Source organism: Oryzias latipes, chromosome 4 (genome assembly GCF_053564925.1).
Source record: "Oryzias latipes strain Hd-rR chromosome 4, Olatipes_Hd-rR_3.1".
NCBI classification, from domain to species: Eukaryota; Metazoa; Chordata; class Actinopteri; order Beloniformes; family Adrianichthyidae; genus Oryzias; species Oryzias latipes.
Window position 1 is genome coordinate 21,823,071 of NC_136240.1, and position 18,232 is coordinate 21,841,302.

The 18,232-nt window shown below is 37.5% G+C and overlaps 1 long non-coding RNA gene across 1 annotated transcript; it reads right to left on the reverse strand.

Annotated features, from left to right (window-relative positions):
• Positions 1-4,916: 4,916 nt before the first annotated feature.
• Positions 4,917-12,784, reverse strand: LOC144991905 (uncharacterized). The gene is made up of 3 exons (XR_013655578.1): positions 12,548-12,784; positions 11,396-11,521; positions 4,917-8,397 (listed from the first exon to the last, which is right to left on the reverse strand). It is a non-coding gene; the product is annotated as an uncharacterized LOC144991905 (long non-coding RNA).
• Positions 12,785-18,232: the final 5,448 nt, after the last annotated feature.

Below are 18,232 nucleotides of genomic sequence, written 5' to 3' on the forward strand. Positions count from 1 at the left end.
ACAGTAAATGGCCTGTTCCTTAAAATCTTGAATAATTAAACCAGACAAACTTGTTACGCGGCTTAATGCAACATAAGCCTGCCCAGGAGCAAAAGTTTTTTTCAAAGACACAACAACATTATCAATGGTAAGACCCTGAACTTTATGAACAGTACAAGCCCAAGCAAGTTTTAGAGGAAACTGACGTCTCAGACCACCTCTTCCTGTGACTCGTTCCTCTTCTGGAACAATGGCTACAGAACCTGAGACAAGCCCTGGATGATTTTCATACTGTTTCTTCCGTTGTCTTCCAATGTCTTTATTATCAAAATTCACAAAAACAATTTGTGGAAAGTCAGAGTTTCTATAGACAATATCAGTCACAATTCCACATGCACCATTGACAAGACCATCTGCCACATCAACATTTTTACAGAGCATGACACGTGCATTCTTCCCCAAAAGAAGTCTTTCTGCTAGACAAGTATTGTTAGCATTTGAATGATTACCACTTAGTAACACTTGTCTACCTGTTTCCTTACAATTTACATAATCTTGAGCTTTAATAGTTACATACTCTGGACAGGATGAGTGTAGATGGGTTAAATTATGTTGATTTACTTGACCATTAGTTGGGAAAATATGTAAAGCAGAGCTGCCTTCTCCCGTTTCACGTGACTTCAATTGTTGGATATCACTTTTTAACATTTCAGTACCTTTGCATCGTGTCCTAACTCTGCCGAGTAATTTGGCAAATTCCTGATCTTTTTGGCGTACAATGGTTTCTAGGCAAACAATTTCAAACACACCACACCAAAGATCCATACCCACATTTTCTACATACAATGGTTTTCCTCTCACTGGAGGTAATTGAAAGAAATCCCCAACTGCAATAATACAAACATTTCCAAACAATGCAGAGTTACCAGTTTGCTTTATTTGCCTCAGACGCCCATGAATATATGCTAATAAATTATGATCTACCATGGATATTTCATCAATTATCAAAATCTGTAAACTGCTGTAAATGGCACGTAAAGAATTTAATTTTTCCTCACCCAGTGGTGTGTAAGGTAAGCGGACATCTTTACCAATACAAAAAGTGTTGTGTATAGTACTTGCTTGTACATTAAACGCAGCAATTCCTGTGGGAGCCGTCAACAAAACACAGATGTCATCTACATGACGACAAAGAGGAGACAATAGTCTATTTGATTCATATTTTATTGCTTTAATTAGGTGAGTTTTACCAGTCCCTGCACCTCCTGTTATGAACAGGTGGAATGGTTCTGGCTTTTTTCCCAAAACCTTTTCCACACACCATTTTCTCACTTGGTAAAAAATATCCATCTGAATTTCATTTAAAGAGCGAATTAAAGCCAAGCCATCACTACGAGGCATTTTTGTGTTATTCAGTTGAAAGAAATGGCTATGTTGAGCAGAAACTCTTAAATCAGGAATATCAAATTCCTGTTCATCATCGACACTTTTTTGGTTCTGCAACAACTCTTGACACTCAAGTCTTTCCAATTCTTGCTCAGGGCATAATTCACACCAGGCATCTTCAACTACACCAGCATTATCTATCCCTTGCTGAGCATTAACCAATTTATCACCATCAATTTCAAATTTACTTCTGTTTAATGTTACCACGGACTTTACCAACTGCAGACCTGAATTACCAAGTCTTATCGTGCCCTTATGAAAAAAGTCTTGATACGTTTCAAAACCTTGAGGTTTCAGCTGGCTATCGCTGTAGTATGGCAAAAACAACTGCAGATTGCTTTGATAAAACAATTCAGGCTGTTTTGTTTCAGAGAACTTAACGTAACGTACAACAGCAGGTTGTGTGCGGGTTCTTTTTACAACATATCCAGTGTTGTTGTTCAACTTTATTCGCTTAGCAGCACTTTCATTTTTTGACAACACACGAAATTCGGAAGCAAATACTGCTAAACACATTGAAGGAAAATCATCACTCTTAGGTCTGTTCTTATATCTATCCACAATGTTTGTCATCCACATATCATCTGTGCTAACAGAATGCTTTGATGCTTTTTCTTTAAGTACTTTTAACGGTAAACTCATTTTAACAGTATTTTCACCAACAGGAAGAAACACAACTTTCCGAGAGCACTCTTTCAAATGTGCATTTGTCAGTCTATAAACACTTTCTTGAGCAGATACATCTCTGTTGTGCAAATATGTACTGCCTAATGTTTTTAGACTCTCTTTGGCAGAAGCATTTCCATCCCTGCATGCTTCCTTTTGTGCACACTGCAATAATAAACCCATTTCCTTCTCTGATTTAGAGATGTAAGAAATGATGTACACAACACATGCGTATGCGTCGACAACAAACTGTATATCCATATTAGCATTCCAGCATTTTAACAGTGGCTTGCTATATTGATTAATCCAAACTTCTTTAAGTTGACGTTTCAGCACAACATGGGTTTTCCGAGCACAACAGTTATATGCAGTTTCAAATGTGCTTTGGTTTAACCCAACAGATTCAAACAAATCCTCAACATTGTCATAAGTTGGCCCATCAGTTGAGAGAGCAGCTTTAATGTGTGCAATCAATGCAGAAGCCTCTTTTTTCTTCAATTGCGGTGTCTGTGCATTTTCTTTACAGTTGCAAGACTCTTTCTGTGATAACACACATTGACAAGACTGTGTCTCTTCAGCACTTGTGCTACGTGATATGAATGTACGCGCAGAAGGTGGTCTAGGAAAATTAAAACGACACACAGTTCCTTTTTTTTTACATGTTTTCGCATGTGTTTCAGAGTGTTTTTGCACAGATGTTACAATTTCCAGTAAGTCAATATTTGATGGTAACTCACAAGTCACATAACGATCAATAAATGCAATCACTTCAGCATCTGTATTTCTGTCAATTACAGGTGCATCCTCTATCCAAAACAGGCAATGAAGATGTGGTGAGCCTCGTTGCTGAAACTCCACCCTATAAAAATAATCCTTAATTTTTCCTATAGGACATGCAGGCGACATAAGAACCTCTTTCAGAAAACAATGCCAACGAAAATCAAACATCCGAGCAGCAGTGACAGGATTACGACGCAAAAGCTCACATCTGTCTGCCCATTCCAACTGCTCCACAGTTTCAGTTCTACCTTCGTGCTTCAGAATGCAGGAAAGTAAATTCTTCCAACGCATATCAGCTGAAGAAAATGAACAGAACCATGTGGGGATTCCAAGCTGCCTCACACAAGCCATGAGGTCTTTCTGGGCCGCCTGCCAAAAAGCTGGCGTACCTCTAATTGGTTTTAAAAATCGGTACCCATCATCAAATTCCAACATCCTTTTAATAGAATCATCACTTTTCAACAACTCTCCAGTAACTACTCGTTTATTTTTAAAATTATACTTACCTTTTCTTACTGCAATCGAAACATTTGAAACGACCTTTTCTAATTCTGTCATATATTGGGCAAAAAAAATATATTCCACATTTTGTGCAAAACGACAATCAGCATTAAGAATCCTGTTGTTAAAATATCGTGATAGAGTTAAAGGATGTTGTCTTCCATCATGATATGTTGGTCCACCCTTAGGAAACAACACAGGAAAACACTTAGCCTCATTTGTAATATCGGACAACAACTTCACCGGACTATTGCCTTCAGCGGGAGCTACATTCAAAATGTGATCAAAATATTGATCCAAAGCCTCTTGACCAATGTCTACTGGCATTAGACAAGTGTCCTGGAACATGCAATGCTGCTGTCTATCATGCAGAAGTTCATCTCCTAAAACATTTGAATCGTCAACATTTGCAGTGCATTCAACATCTTTTTCTACCACATCAGATGTTTCTTTACAAAAACCATTAATCCAATCATTATTAAATTTCACGTTGTTATAATAATAATTATGGGTTTGTAAAAACTGTAAAGCCTGCTTAACACGTTCCGTATCAACATACTGATATTCATAATGTCCTTTATAAGTAAGCTTCCGTTTTAATTTCACAGGCACAAGAGAACCCTCAATAGACATGCGTGGTAACAAATAAGTTGTTTGTTCAGTATTTGCAGGAACACAAGTAATAGGTCCATGCACGCCATTCTGTCCACCTTTGGGCAATGCTAACAGTTTCATAAATGGAATATGTAACGCTATTAGATGTTGTTCTAATTGATTTAAACATGCCAATTCCGCTGGTATAGGTTCAAGTTCTAAGTTATTTTTAACACTTTCAGCTGGTACTTTACCTTTCTTGATTTTAGCATGACACGTGTAACAAATCCACAATTTGCTTCTTGATGTTTTCATCCATTCACAATTTTTTGAGCAGTTTGCATTGCAGATATGCAAATAACCAGAAGTGATACATTGATCAGCGATAAGTCCAAGTCCTGCATTACTGTACAACTCTTTTTTACAATGTAATACTTGATGTTCAAATAACAACCTATGACATACACAACAAACAAACCCAGGTCCATCTTTAACTTTATCCAAAAATTGTTTCATAACAACATCAAACTCTTCCAACTGTTTTTTATTCAATTGTCGCTTCAATTTCATCCCATCCAACACACTTTTCCTAAAGTGAGGATCTTGACGATATTTTCTAGAACTCAGTGCTTTAACATTTTCTCTATGAGTAACATTACTCTGATATTTTCTAGAACTCAGTGCTTTAACATTTTCTCTATGAGTAACATTACTCTGATATTTTCTAGAACTCAGTGCTTTAACATTTTCTCTATGAGTAACATTACTCTGATATTTTCTAGAACTCAGTGCTTTAACATTTTCTCTATGAGTAACATTACTCTGATATTTTCTAGAACTCAGTGCTTTAACATTTTCTCTATGAGTAACATTACTCTGATATTTTCTAGAACTCAGTGCTTTAACATTTTCTCTATGAGTAACATTAATCTGATATTTTCTTTTACTCATTTCCTTAACATTATGTTTGTGTAACAAATCAAATTTATACTTGCTTTTACTCCCATTTTTAACACGATGTCTGTGTAAATCATCAGTTCTGTATTTTGCAGAACTACGTTCTTTAACCCACATTTTATGCATAGCATTTTCCCTATATTTATTTTTACTCAATTCTAATGCTCTGGATCTACGCAAAGAATCAGATGCATATTTCCTTTTACTCATATCTTTTTTCTTCTGTTTATGCAGTTCACTTGTTTGATATTGCATTTTGTGGTAAAAAGATCTCCTTTTTTTTAGATACTTTGAAAAGGAAGATTCACCAACTGAATCACAACTAACATTATGTGGTTGAAAAGAACGACATCTTAACAGTGGTTTCTCAGAACAAATACTATTGCTTTTACACCAATTGGCACACCCAATTTTACCACTACAATGAACACAAACAACAACCTCGTAATATTTCTCACCACATTCTCGCAAATAAATTGCTTGATTTCCAAGTATTTTATTTACAGGGTTATACTTTCTCCATATGCTACCATTGTGTACAAAAATTTCTACTCCCAAAACATTTGAAGTAGCTTGAATGTCAATCTCACATACAAAACTGCCAACATATTTCATACGTGACTTTTGAATGTACTCAGACACTGTGGCATATCCTTTCTCCAGCAACTTCATATGAATGTCACTGTTCTTTAGCATAAACTTAACAACAGCCAGTCGAACTCTTCTATGACAATTTTCAGATCCACTAATGACTCGAGAAATAGCACGAAAAAAACTATTGCCATCATTTAATATGACCTCTGTCTTACAAATAGAACCAAGCGTTACATTATTAGTTGGAATGTCTTCATACTGCTTCACAAAATCTAAATCAATATGTTTTGACAACAAAACTGCACTCTCAAACGACAATGGATAAAAACTGAAAGCATTTTCAACTAAATTGTTACTTTGATAAATTTCACTGTTTTGGTGATCATTGTTAACCAATGCACTAAACAAAACTTCATTACAATCACCAACTTCAGACCTGCCATGTTTAACACTCTTGCAATCTCCTTCTGACAGCATTTCTGAGTCTCTTTTGCGTTGCCTCATATTATGACCCAAATTATTTTTTTCCATAGATTTACACAACCCAAAACAACGCTGCTGCTGAAACATTTCAACGCAAGTTACAACTTCATAATGACACTCATTTATATTTTGCAAATATATGCCTTGTTTAGATATGGCCTTACGTTGACAGGCATATTTCAACCAACGTTCATTGTGAAATGTATACACACTCACACCCAAGTAGTCAGCTGTAGCTTGAATTTCAACCTCTGTAGCCCAACTACCAGAAAATCTCATTCTAGAAACATTGAGATATTCATCCACAGACATATTTTCAGATCTCAAAAGAGAACTATAATTTCCAACATTCTTTTGTAAATGTGTGACAACTGCACGTCTTAACTTTATGTGATTTTTCTCTGTACCACTAATAACTTTGGACACAGCCCTAAAAAAACAATTGCCATCGGCTACTATATGATCAGTTTGACATGGAATTCCCAACATATCAACCTCTAGAGGGTTAGAACAAGCAGTGTTTTCACAATGCACATTCAGTTGTTTACACAATGCTTGTGTAACATCAAAATCAACAGGGTAAAACTCAAGTTTCTTTGATGAAACATCAAGAAACTCAACATCCAAACTAGCTTCATTAGCATCATACCATTTTGTCTTCTTTGATTCACGTTGCACAGTAGAAAGCTTACGCTTTCTGTTACTTTCATGCAACGGTAAGGGACCAGTTTGAACATCTAAACTGCACCCGAAACCAAACTGTGACCCAGTATTTAATCCAGTTTTACAATCCTTCTCAAGCACACTTTGTTTATTTTTCTCACTATGATCATTGTCAGTAACAGCAACGGATGCAATTTCAAAAGCCATTTCTTTCCCTGCAAGTGAAATACTCAGGCAACAAATATAATTGTATAAATCATTAAGACTAGGAAGGTACATGATAATACTTCTTCCATTTACATCTGCCATTCCAGTACCACTGCGTGCATGTGAATCCACCACAGCATAATGGCCGTTTTCTGAAATAACAGCACAAGTACTACTGCCTATGGTCAAAAAACATGTTTTATACTTGACAAGCATGTGCTCCAGTCCCTTTTTAAGAGTTATCACTTCACCACTGTCAACAAATTTACCATTACTCACATTAACAATCCCAGAAACGTATTCACCATACTCAAACTTAAATAATTTACCATCAATTTCAGAATCCATGGGCAAATCAGGTACTGACAAAAACTTCAAATTTCCAGGGATGATTTTGTTTTCACACACCGAGGAGTAAAGCTGATCACCAAGAAACACAACATGGTCCAAGTCTGTTGCCTCCCACTCAAAAACACTACGATGCGTGTGTTTAGCCATACTCACCAGGGCTATTGCCATGCACTGCACACCTCTGTTTTGAAGCTGCCGATCTCCTTGATGAAAAGATCCCCTTACACAACGTTCTGTGTCAAATCTGTTACAATTGTTTTCATTTAAAATCACTGAAGATGATTTTTTTTTTAAATTACTGCCCTTTTTTCCAATTTTCAATGTATTTTTGCATTCCATTAACACTTTACATTTATCGCCAACCACAATTTTGTCATTTAACTCCTGAACATGTTCTTTTATAAAACCAGTCTGTCTTTTGCCCAAAACTGACTGATTCACACGTGCATCCTCTGCTCCCAAACCAAATGTATTATTACACCCGTCCCAAGAAGCTTCTTTCACAAACATTGAACTAATGCCAAACCATTCTGCATTCAAAGACTTTTTCAAGTTCCAAATGTGCAACATCAAGTCATTAAAGCAACTGTTGAAGACAGCCACAGATGTTCCAATATTAGAAAACATTCCAGATGAATCTCGTGCACCACAATCAACCACAACAAAATACTCTTTGTGATGAATGACAGCACAAACGAAACCCTGCAAATCCAACAAACACAGATCTTCCTCCATCAGTCGCTCCTGCATCATTTCATACAACAGTGAAAAATCTTCACTCTTTGAATCACCAGAATACACAGGCTCATTGATAGCAACATCCCAAATTCTTCCAAACACACTGAGCTTTTCAGAAACCTTGAATAACTTTTCGGAATTGTTCACACATCCATCACTTCCATTAAATGAACAAACCAACTGCACACCTTCATTTCAAATATTATCAACATCAGCGTCCCTCCATGTACACACTGGAGCAACAACATGGTTGATTGCAGCCACAACACAACATGTAAGCGATGTTGTACTATCACTTGAATTTGTCAATCTTACTTTCATTCCAGAAATCAAAGGCCTCTGTATTTGCTCCAGACAAACACAACCAGAAGTTTTACCTTCTTCCTGAACCTTACACACTTTGGTGCGACGCATATTAAATCCCTTCTTTCGTGGCATCTAAAAAAAAAATAAAAAAATGAAACCACCATTAAAATAAAATTCTCATTTCTATTATGTATACATAAAGCAATACATTTATACCACACAGACAAATAATCAAAAACATAAAATTAAATATTCAGACTATTGGAAAATAGTTATACACAAATAAATGTAACATGTGTCCTATAATACAGTGGTCCCCAACCCCCGGGCCGCAAATAATAAATAACTTACTTTACTTCCGGTTTATTTATATCTGAATCTGAAAGATGTTTTATTTTGAAAAGATGCCCGATTCTCTGTGTGACTGTCACACCCGTCTATGTCACCAGTAATGTATGGAAGCGATTCAGTAGCATTAATAAAAAGCAAAGTTAAAACCAGAAATGCTTTTTCATTTTCAAAAAGAAGCTGCATTTTGTTGACTCAAAAATAAAATGAAAAAACAATCCCCCAAAATGCTTTCTTTTCCTTCCTCAAAGCTTATTCTGTCACTTAATTAAAATGAAAATGGTATTTGACATTTCATTTTCAAGTCGTTCTCTGGTAAATGTGTAGCATAATTCATTTAGAAATGTTTAATTTGACCTTTAAAATGGATTAATAGAAATGCTTTTCTGATTTTCAAAATGAAGCTGCATTTTTTGACTCAAAATTAAAAAGAAAAAGCAATACTTCAAAATGCTTTATTTCCTTCCTCAACACAGCTTATTCTGTCACTTAATCAAAATGATAAAGAAAATGGTGTTTGACATTTCATTTTAAAAAAGGTCCACGGTAAATGTCTAGCAAAATTCATTTAGAAATGTCTAATTTGACAATTAAAATGGATTAACAGAAATGCTTTTTAATTTTGAAAATGTAGCTCAAAATTCAAATATAAAAGCAATATTTCAAAATGCTTTTTCATTTTATACTTCAATCCGCCTATTCTGTGTCATAATTAAAACGAAAATGCAAAGAGGGGATTGCATTTTAACATCCACCCTGCAAAACTTGGAGCAATATTCATTTCTTAAACACATTAGCAGAGGGGGGGTGGGGCGATGACGTCACTGCTTTCTCCGTGTGTACGGCCGCTGTCGCTGAGAGACCTGGTGTGTCTGTGTTCGCATTAAGATCACCTAAAACTGGGTCCTGTTCACAAACCGCTGGACCTGGCCTGCTCAAACCTGGATTCCTGGATCTTAATGCGAGAAATGCAGCAGAATGTTCCTTTAGCTCCCTCTTGAATCAGAAGCTGTGAATCCCAACCCAACTTCTTCAGCGTCGTCTGACCGCACGGATTTACAAACATATGATCAAGCAGAGCAGGCCTTTAATAATAATCATAACAGTAATAAAAGCACATTATGAAGATAGTCTCCTGCAGCTTCACGCTGAGTGAGTGTTTTTGGTCCAACCAGCAACCGTTTAGCATGGAGAAATCTGTCTGTTGATGGAGCTCCAGCTGTCAAACAGCAAATTTAGCTGCAAATAAATTTGTAAATATGTGAGAATTACATCAGTTTTTATTTTGTTCTGGACACCACTGGAAACACAAATTCATATGATGGTTTCTCGGATCATCGTAGCAGCATTTCCGCCTTCAGCGATCGGAGCTTCGCGCTCCGCTATGAAAAGGCAGCTGGCGGTCCGAAGATAAAAAGCTTGTCTGCGTGCGTCAGGAGGAGGACCGCAGAAGACGGACATGCTGCTAGTTAGTCCTGAGAAGCTGTGCAAACTCATCAGAAGTTCACAACCATCACAAAACCCTCTTCTCTGCCACTAACAGTCTGCTCCTGGTGCGTGTGTCTTTCAGCAGGCGGACACACGGAGAAAGCAGTGACGTCATCGCCCCGCCTCCCCTCTGCTAATGCTTTTAAGAAATGAATATTGCTCCAAGTTTTGCAGGGTGGATGTTAAAATGCAAATGCAATCCCCTCTTTGCATTTTCGTTTTAATTATGACACAGAATAAGCGGTTTGAAGTATAAAATGAAAAAGCATTTTGAAATATTGCTATTATATTTGAATTTTGAGCTATTTGATGCAGCTACATTTTGAAAATTAAAAAGCATTTCTGTTAAACCATTTTTATTGTCAAATTAGACATTTCTAAATGAATTATGCTACACATTTACCATGCACCTTTTTTTAAATGAAATGTCAAATACCATTTTCTTTATCATTTTAATTAAGTGACAAAAAAGCTGTGTTGCAGTATAAAATGATAAAGCATTTTGAAGTATTGCTTTTTCTTTTTAATTTTGAGTCAAAAAATGCAGCTTCACTTTGAAAATAAAAAGCATTTCTATTAATCCATTTTAAATGTCAAATTAGACATTTCTAAATGAATTATGCTACACATTTACCATGGAACGTCTTGAAAATGAAATGTCAAATACCATTTTCATTTTAATTTTAATTAAGTGACAGAATAATCAGTGTTGAAGAAGGAAATGAAAAAGCATTTTGGTGGATGGCTTTTTCATTTTATTTTTGAGTCAAAAAATGCAGCTTCATCTTGAAAATTAAAAGGCATTTCTGGTTTTGACTTTGCTTTTTATTAATGCTACAGAATCGCTTCCATAGTAACACAGACCAAGGTGCTCCTCTCAGTCACGTGATAAGTTATCGCTAAAATAAAACCCAGGAGCTAGCAAAATGAGTAAAAAACAAACGTCTTTGGAAAGTTTTTTTTGCATAGGTGAAAAGGCCCAGCCAGGAGACAGAAGAGGAGCCTTCTACTTCCAGAAAAAAATAGCTACATTTTTCTTTTTTGCACCATGAGTGGCAGAAGGGGGGAGGATGATGAGAGCCATGCAATGTTCTATCCATGGGTGTCTAAATTAAAGCTGGGATGTGTGATGTCACACATCTGTTCCTCCTTCTGCGTGGCGTTGCTACAGTAATCCTCCACCAACATCTCAAAGACCTGTCCGTTAACTTAAAAAATGTGCAATCAAGTTTATTGAAACAAGGTTGGGGATCACTGCTATAATAGATTATTAAACACTGCAAATTTAACTTACCTTTACCAAACTCTTTAATGGCTTACAAAACACAACGTTCTCTGGAAAAAACAGCAAACAGCTCCTCTCTCTGTTGTCCAGACAAAGGTTTAGTCACTGGTGTGGAAGATCCCTCAGAGGAAAACTCTGGAGTTACAAATAAAAATGTAAAAGGAAAAACATTTAATTCAAACAAAAATAAATACATAAACAAACTTTAATAGACATGAAATGGTAGATGCTCTCTGGGAGGCTAATCCATAGAGGAGGTCCATTAAAACTGAATGAGGCCTTGCCGTGTGTTTTAACTTTTGGGATAACCAAAAGGCCTGTATCAGAGGACCTCAGGGTCCACAGGGGATCATACATTAAAATCATATCAGACAAATATGAAGGCCCAAGACCATAAAAACATTTATAAACTAATAATAACGTTATCAATCCTAAAGCGAACAGGAGGCCAAGCAGCCATTTTAAAATCTGTGTGTGTTCCTGCAAATATATTCATACTGGCTGCCACACTTATAGATTATATGAAAACATTTATACACAAATAAATTTAACATGTGTCCTATGAAATTATTAAACACTGAAAATTTAACTTAAAACCTAAAAAGTACAAAATAGGTTGGAACTGATCTTCAGTGGAAATACTCACGGGTCGGCACGCGTTCAAAATGTATTATATGTGAACTGCTATGTATTTGATCAATTAGAAAGGAGTTTCACTGGTTAATGTGGTTTAAAAACCGTAAAAACTACATTCGAATATTTAATTGAGAACTACAAAGATGGTGGATAGACTACAAAAAAAAACGATCTCTGAAACTGATAGAAACTTGTTGTTTGTCGACCAGTATCGATTCTACATGTCATTTTGTACATTTGTGTCCGTTTAAAAAGAAAATTCGTCGGTTGGTTTGCTTTGAAAAGTCTTTTTAAAATTACGTTCGAAACAAAATGCCCGCCATCACTTCCGGTTCAACGAAGTAAAAGGTCAAATTATTTGCGTTCGTCTAATCAATTTTAAGCAACTTTTACGGTTTTTTATTCAATAAAATTGATAATCAGAAGGTGAGTAGTCGTTGTGGCGATGTAAAAAAGTGTCGATGGTCGATTAAAGTAATGGTTCGTTTACAAGTCGCGGGAAAATTCATAATGGTCGTGACAAACCTCGAGTCAAATTGAAGGCGTCCTCGGCGCAGTGCGTCTGGCAAGGTCGAGTTCTTCTCACTGGGGGTCCTGTAGTCTTCCTTGCTGGTCAGGAGCGTCGAAGATCGAAGTGCAGAGGAAATGAGAAAGTTCTGAAAAGAACTGATTTGCTCAAATTCGGCAAGCTTCAGCGAAATTCTCTGTGGGGTGTGATTCTCCAGTCGTCCAGCAGGGGTCGAGCAGAGGGAGTACTCAGACGAAAATGCCCTGCCTTCAATGGCTTGACCAGCTGCTTGACTTGTGGTTTTTCCCATCATGCATTTTATCGTTCGTATTTGATGAAGTAGATTGATTACATGTTATTGCTTTCATGAAATAATAGAAGTTCTACTTCGTTTAGTTCCGTATGTATGTGTAGAACATTTTATAGTAATTATTTTATTGATCATTAGTCCGTTAGGGAACATTGTAGCTGTTGGGTTTGTGCCCCATTGGCATGAGTTCTCCCATGGACCAATCAGACAGCTCCGTTTTTAGTTTGATCCCAAGGGTTAAAATCTAATAAAATTACATTCCAATCCCAAAGTGGTGGTGTGTTGTCTTCTTTGTGTTATGTCTGTGTTCAAAAAAATGTTTTGTGGGTGATTCTGTTAGATACATCTCACAAGAAACGTTTGCTATTCAGGGGTTGTGACGTCATACTTCCCATGATGCTTTGCTGGTGGGGGAAGCCTGCTGCATGTGAACTTTGTCAAAGAACAACAAAATCTTTTACAGCATAAATACTTAACGGTCACCTGCTACCTAGAGGCCGAATTGTAATCCCTTTGACTCTCTCTGGTGGACTTTTCTTAGAAGTTCAATCGGCTGCTTTATTTAAGTTGAGAAATCTTCATATCTATAAATATAAAGAAGTCTAAAAAATTTTTCAAAACACAACTGCCCTTACAGACAATTAAAAGAGGAGTTGAAATGTATAACACGGTGAAGGAGTTTTTGTGCAGAAAAAGTACCATTAGTAAAGCTGGTAGCAGTGACTGCAGACGGGGCTCCTGCTATGATCAATAGACAAACAGGTTTCATCACTCACTGTAAAGCTGACCCAGACTTTCCAAAATGTCTGCATTACTGCTGCTTCATTCACCAGCAGGCCTTATGTGCACAAGTGATTGGCTCTGGACACATGATGACTCCTATTGTGAAAATCAACACCTCAGCGGCAAAGCAAAACAGCACAGGATTTTCAAGGTGCTATTGGAGGAGATGTCTGCTGAATATGGTGAATTTGAATTTGGTGAATCTGAACTTGCATTTTTGACTGAAATTACTGAAAAACTAAATCACTTGAACTTCGAGCTGCAAGGCAATGGCAAAACTATATTTTATTTATGGAACAGCCTGCAGTGTTTCTTGAGGGGATCTTTTCTGCCAGGAAACTTCAGGAGTTTGACAGACAGGTGACCAGCTGTGCAGCTGTTTGTGTACAGGGAGAGTAACAGGGGTGAAAGGACACAGCCCTGGGGGGATCGGGTGCTTGTGGTCCGAGTATCTGAGACGAGCTTCCCCAGCCTCACATACTGCTGTCTGTCCGTCAGGAAGTCTGTGATCCACCTGCAGGTGGAGTCAGGCACATTCATCTTGGAGAGTTTTTAATACCAAAGATGTATGAAAGACATACCGAAAAAATATGTCTTTCAGTGTTTAACTGGCTGTCTTTGGATTATGCATGCCTGAGTAATGGCCATTCTTACTACTCATCTCTCTGTTCACTGCTTGCTAATTTACATAGCAGGGGTCCCAGCAGGAGGGGGCGGGGTTGTAACACGACTCCTTCAGCAGAGCCAGGCTGAGAGAGGCTTTGACATGTAAGATGTTAGATGTTAGAATGCCAGATGTTAGAATGACCAGTTCATTTTATATCTATGAAAATATTCAGGGAGCTATGGGACATGTTCAGCTTTAGGTCTGTGAAAATTGGTGTCGATTGTTGAAACATAAGTTACCATAAAAAAAATGTTTGTTTGGAGTCTAGACAGATTTAACACAGGTTTTTGGATGAAAAGGATTTTTTATAAATCATCTGTTACACTTTTAAGTCTGAAAAAAATATGGAAGGCAGCAAACACAGATCCCTACCGTTTTTAATTTTTTTGTGCTGATATTTGAAAGATAAGTTATGCAAAAAAATAGGTGTTTGCAGTTTTGCCTAAAAAGACGTTTTCGGACCTTTTTGGATGTAATGCTCTCTAAGATGTCACCTGTAACTTCAATCATTCTGAATTTTTTTAGGAAGCAGTAGCACATAAATGCCTATGAAAGTTGAATTCTTGGTGCTGATAACCTAAACAGAATTTATGCTAAAAATCTTTGTTCAGTCCAAAATTTCATTAAAAAAATCAAGTGATGAAGTTTCTCGTAGACCCTATAGTGTTACATATCAAAGCTGGAGGTTATTAAAGGCATCTAATTCTGAAATCTCAGCTTCCTGAGACAAACGGCTGATTTATAATAAATTTCTATTATTTGGGTGCACATAATCGACCACTTCCTGTTACGCAGGCACCGTCAGGTGTACACCCATGAAACTTTACATGATGAGAGAGGACCCTTCTGAGTATCTCCAGTTTTAATTTCATGCACATCGGACAAAGCAAAGAGAAAATACAGGGCAGAATGTGCCCAATGCAATAACTAGGTGGCGCTATAGAGCTCGTCCAAGATTGTCATATCCATGGGTTCAGAATAGAAGCTTCATCATATCCATTGAATTTCAGTGAGATTGGACAAGGAATGTGCACGTGAGAGCAACTTTTGTGTGCATAGCGAGATGCCCAACTTTGCCGCTCTGTCACGACCACACCCCCGCATTGAAAGTTATGTTTTTTTGTCAGAGTAAACTTCAATGGCTTTTCAACAGGTGGACGTCATTTTCAGGTGTGTCGGCTCATCCTACTCGGAGCAGTGATGCTCCAAGTAAAACATGTCATTTCCTCTTGCCAGCAGGTGGCGCTACACTTTTTCCAGATTTTTTCACTGCAGATGTGTTCAGAGTCAGACTACAATCATGCACATCAATTTTGGATCAGATTGGATTATGCATGGCTGAGTAATGGCCATTTTTCTTTTCATGGCGTGTTTTCGAAACGACCTCCAATTTTGACGCGCCGCCATGGTCACAAACATCCATAAAAACTTAAAAGCTTTGCAATTTAACATCGGACATGTGTCTAGTTTACAAAACCAAAGTTTGGAGTCATTACTCTCAAATCTCTAGGAGGAGTTCGTTCTAGAGCGAGGCCTGCAAATGACCAAAATACAGCAAAAATGACATATTGTCATCAAAATATCAGACTTCCTGTGCGACTGACAGCTTGGTCCCAAGAGACTTTTTTGTAGGTTTCTATCCGATGAACATGCCCTGTTAAAATCAGGTTTGTACTATAAAGCATATGGAGGTGCTCGCGAAAACAAATTTTGCAGGTGGCGCTATCGAGCCATTTTTGTTTACCTATGCCGTTCTCCTATAAAATATGAAATTTTTCGCGACTCCTGATGTGTATACAAAATTTGGTGAGTTTTGGGGTATGTTAAAGGCCTCAAAAAGGCGACGGAAAAGTCGGAAGAATAATAATAATAATAATAATAATAATAATTAAAGCTACAAGTAGCATTTAGCGGGCCCGAGCACGTGCGACCGCCTGGCATGGGCGACCGCCCCAAGAACAACGCCCTGCTCGAACCGTTTGGCTTCAGTCTTCCTTCTGGTTTCTGGAGCTGCAAGCTACATTTAACATGATTGACACAACTGCCCTAACAGACAACTACAAGAGGAGTTTTAATGTATAACACGGTGAAGGAGTTTTTGTGCAGAAAAAGGTACCATTAGAAAAGTTGGTAGCCATACCTGCAGACGGGGCTCCTGCTATGATCAATAGACAAACAGGTTTCATCACTCACTGTAAAGCTGACCCAGACTTTCCAAAATGTCTGCATTACTGCTGCTTCATTCACCAGCAGGCCTTATGTGCAGAAGTGATTGGCTCTGGACACATAATGACTCCTATTGTGAAAATCATAAAAAACCTCAGCTGCAAAGCAAAACAGCACAGGATTTTCAAGGTGCTATTAGAGATGTCTGCTGAATATGGTGAGTATGAATAAGAATATGGTAAATTTGAACTTGCAGTTTTGACTGACATTACTGGAAAACTAAATCACTTTTACTGTGATCTGCAAGGCAATGGCAAAACTATATATTTTTTTGGAACAGACTGCAGTGTTTCTTGTGCGGATTTTTTCTGCCAGGGCTTGTCGGCTTGGTCTGTGGTTGTTGCCCTTTCTGGGGAAGCTGGAGTTTAACTTTGCAGCCTCACGGCTGTGAAGTGGACCCCGTTGATGTTCTAGTCTGGGTGGGTGCGGTGGGGATTCTCCTATGGCGAGATTTATAGAAATTTCTCTGATTAAAAAAGTTAATTCATGAAGACATATATTCACTGACATTAAAAAAATGTTTATGTGACCTCAGAACACGGACATTGTAGGGAATCGAACCCCATCCCAGTAACTGGGAGTACCATTACCAATGTCTTTTGCTTTTTTGAAGTCACATGGCAAGGAAAGCAAAACCTGCATCATGAATAACTAGGCCATAGGAATGCAATAGATACATAAATTTCAATTACTTTCTGAAGTACTTTTTGAGTACTTGGAATATGTTTGTAAATCAGATGGTTTGAAATTTAGAAATATGCAAAAAAAGGATTTTGATTCTTTACTCAATTGCTAACTACAGAAAAAAATGTAAATTTGTAATGCCTTATATGTATTCATGATGCAGGAAAAGAAACCATATTTCCATAAAGTCAGAGGATTGTGACTTAACAGAGATAAAGATGTCACCATCTCTCCCCGTCTCCTTCGCCACAACAACTGACACCAGCATGTATTTAGTTAAACATTTGACGTTTTAATTTAAGTCAGACGTTGTGACTCAACAGAGATAAAGATGTCACCATCTCTCCCCGTCTCCTTCGCCACAACAACTGACACCAGCATGTATTTGGTTAAACATTTGACGTTTTATATCAAGTCAGACGTTTGTGACTTAAAAGAGATAAAGATGTCGCCATCTCTCCCCTTCTCCTTCGCCACAACAACTGACACCAGCATGTATTGAGTTCAACATTTGACGTTTTATATTAAGTCAGACGTTTGTGACTTAAAAGAGATAAAGATGTCGCCATCTCTCCCCGTCTCCTTCGCCACAACAACTGACACCAGCATGTATTTGGTTAAACATTTGACGTTTTAATTTAAGTCAGACGTTGTGACTTAACAGAGATAAAGATGTCACCATCTCTCCCCGTCTCCTTCGCCACAACAACTGACACCAGCATGTATTTGGTTAAACATTTGACGTTTTATATTAAGTCAGACGTTTGTGACTTAAAAGAGATAAAGATGTCGCCATCTCTCCCTTTCTCCTTCGCCACAACAACTGACACCAGCATGTATTGAGTTCAACATTTGACGTTTTATATTAAGTCAGACATTTGTGACTTAAAAGAGATAAAGATGTCGCCATCTCTCCCTTTCTCCTTTGCCACAATCATCAACAGTCACTTACATGTGTAAAACGACAAAGAACCCCATCATGATCACTAAAGTATGTTTGTACAACTGTACATTCGACTTTATAGTTTGTTG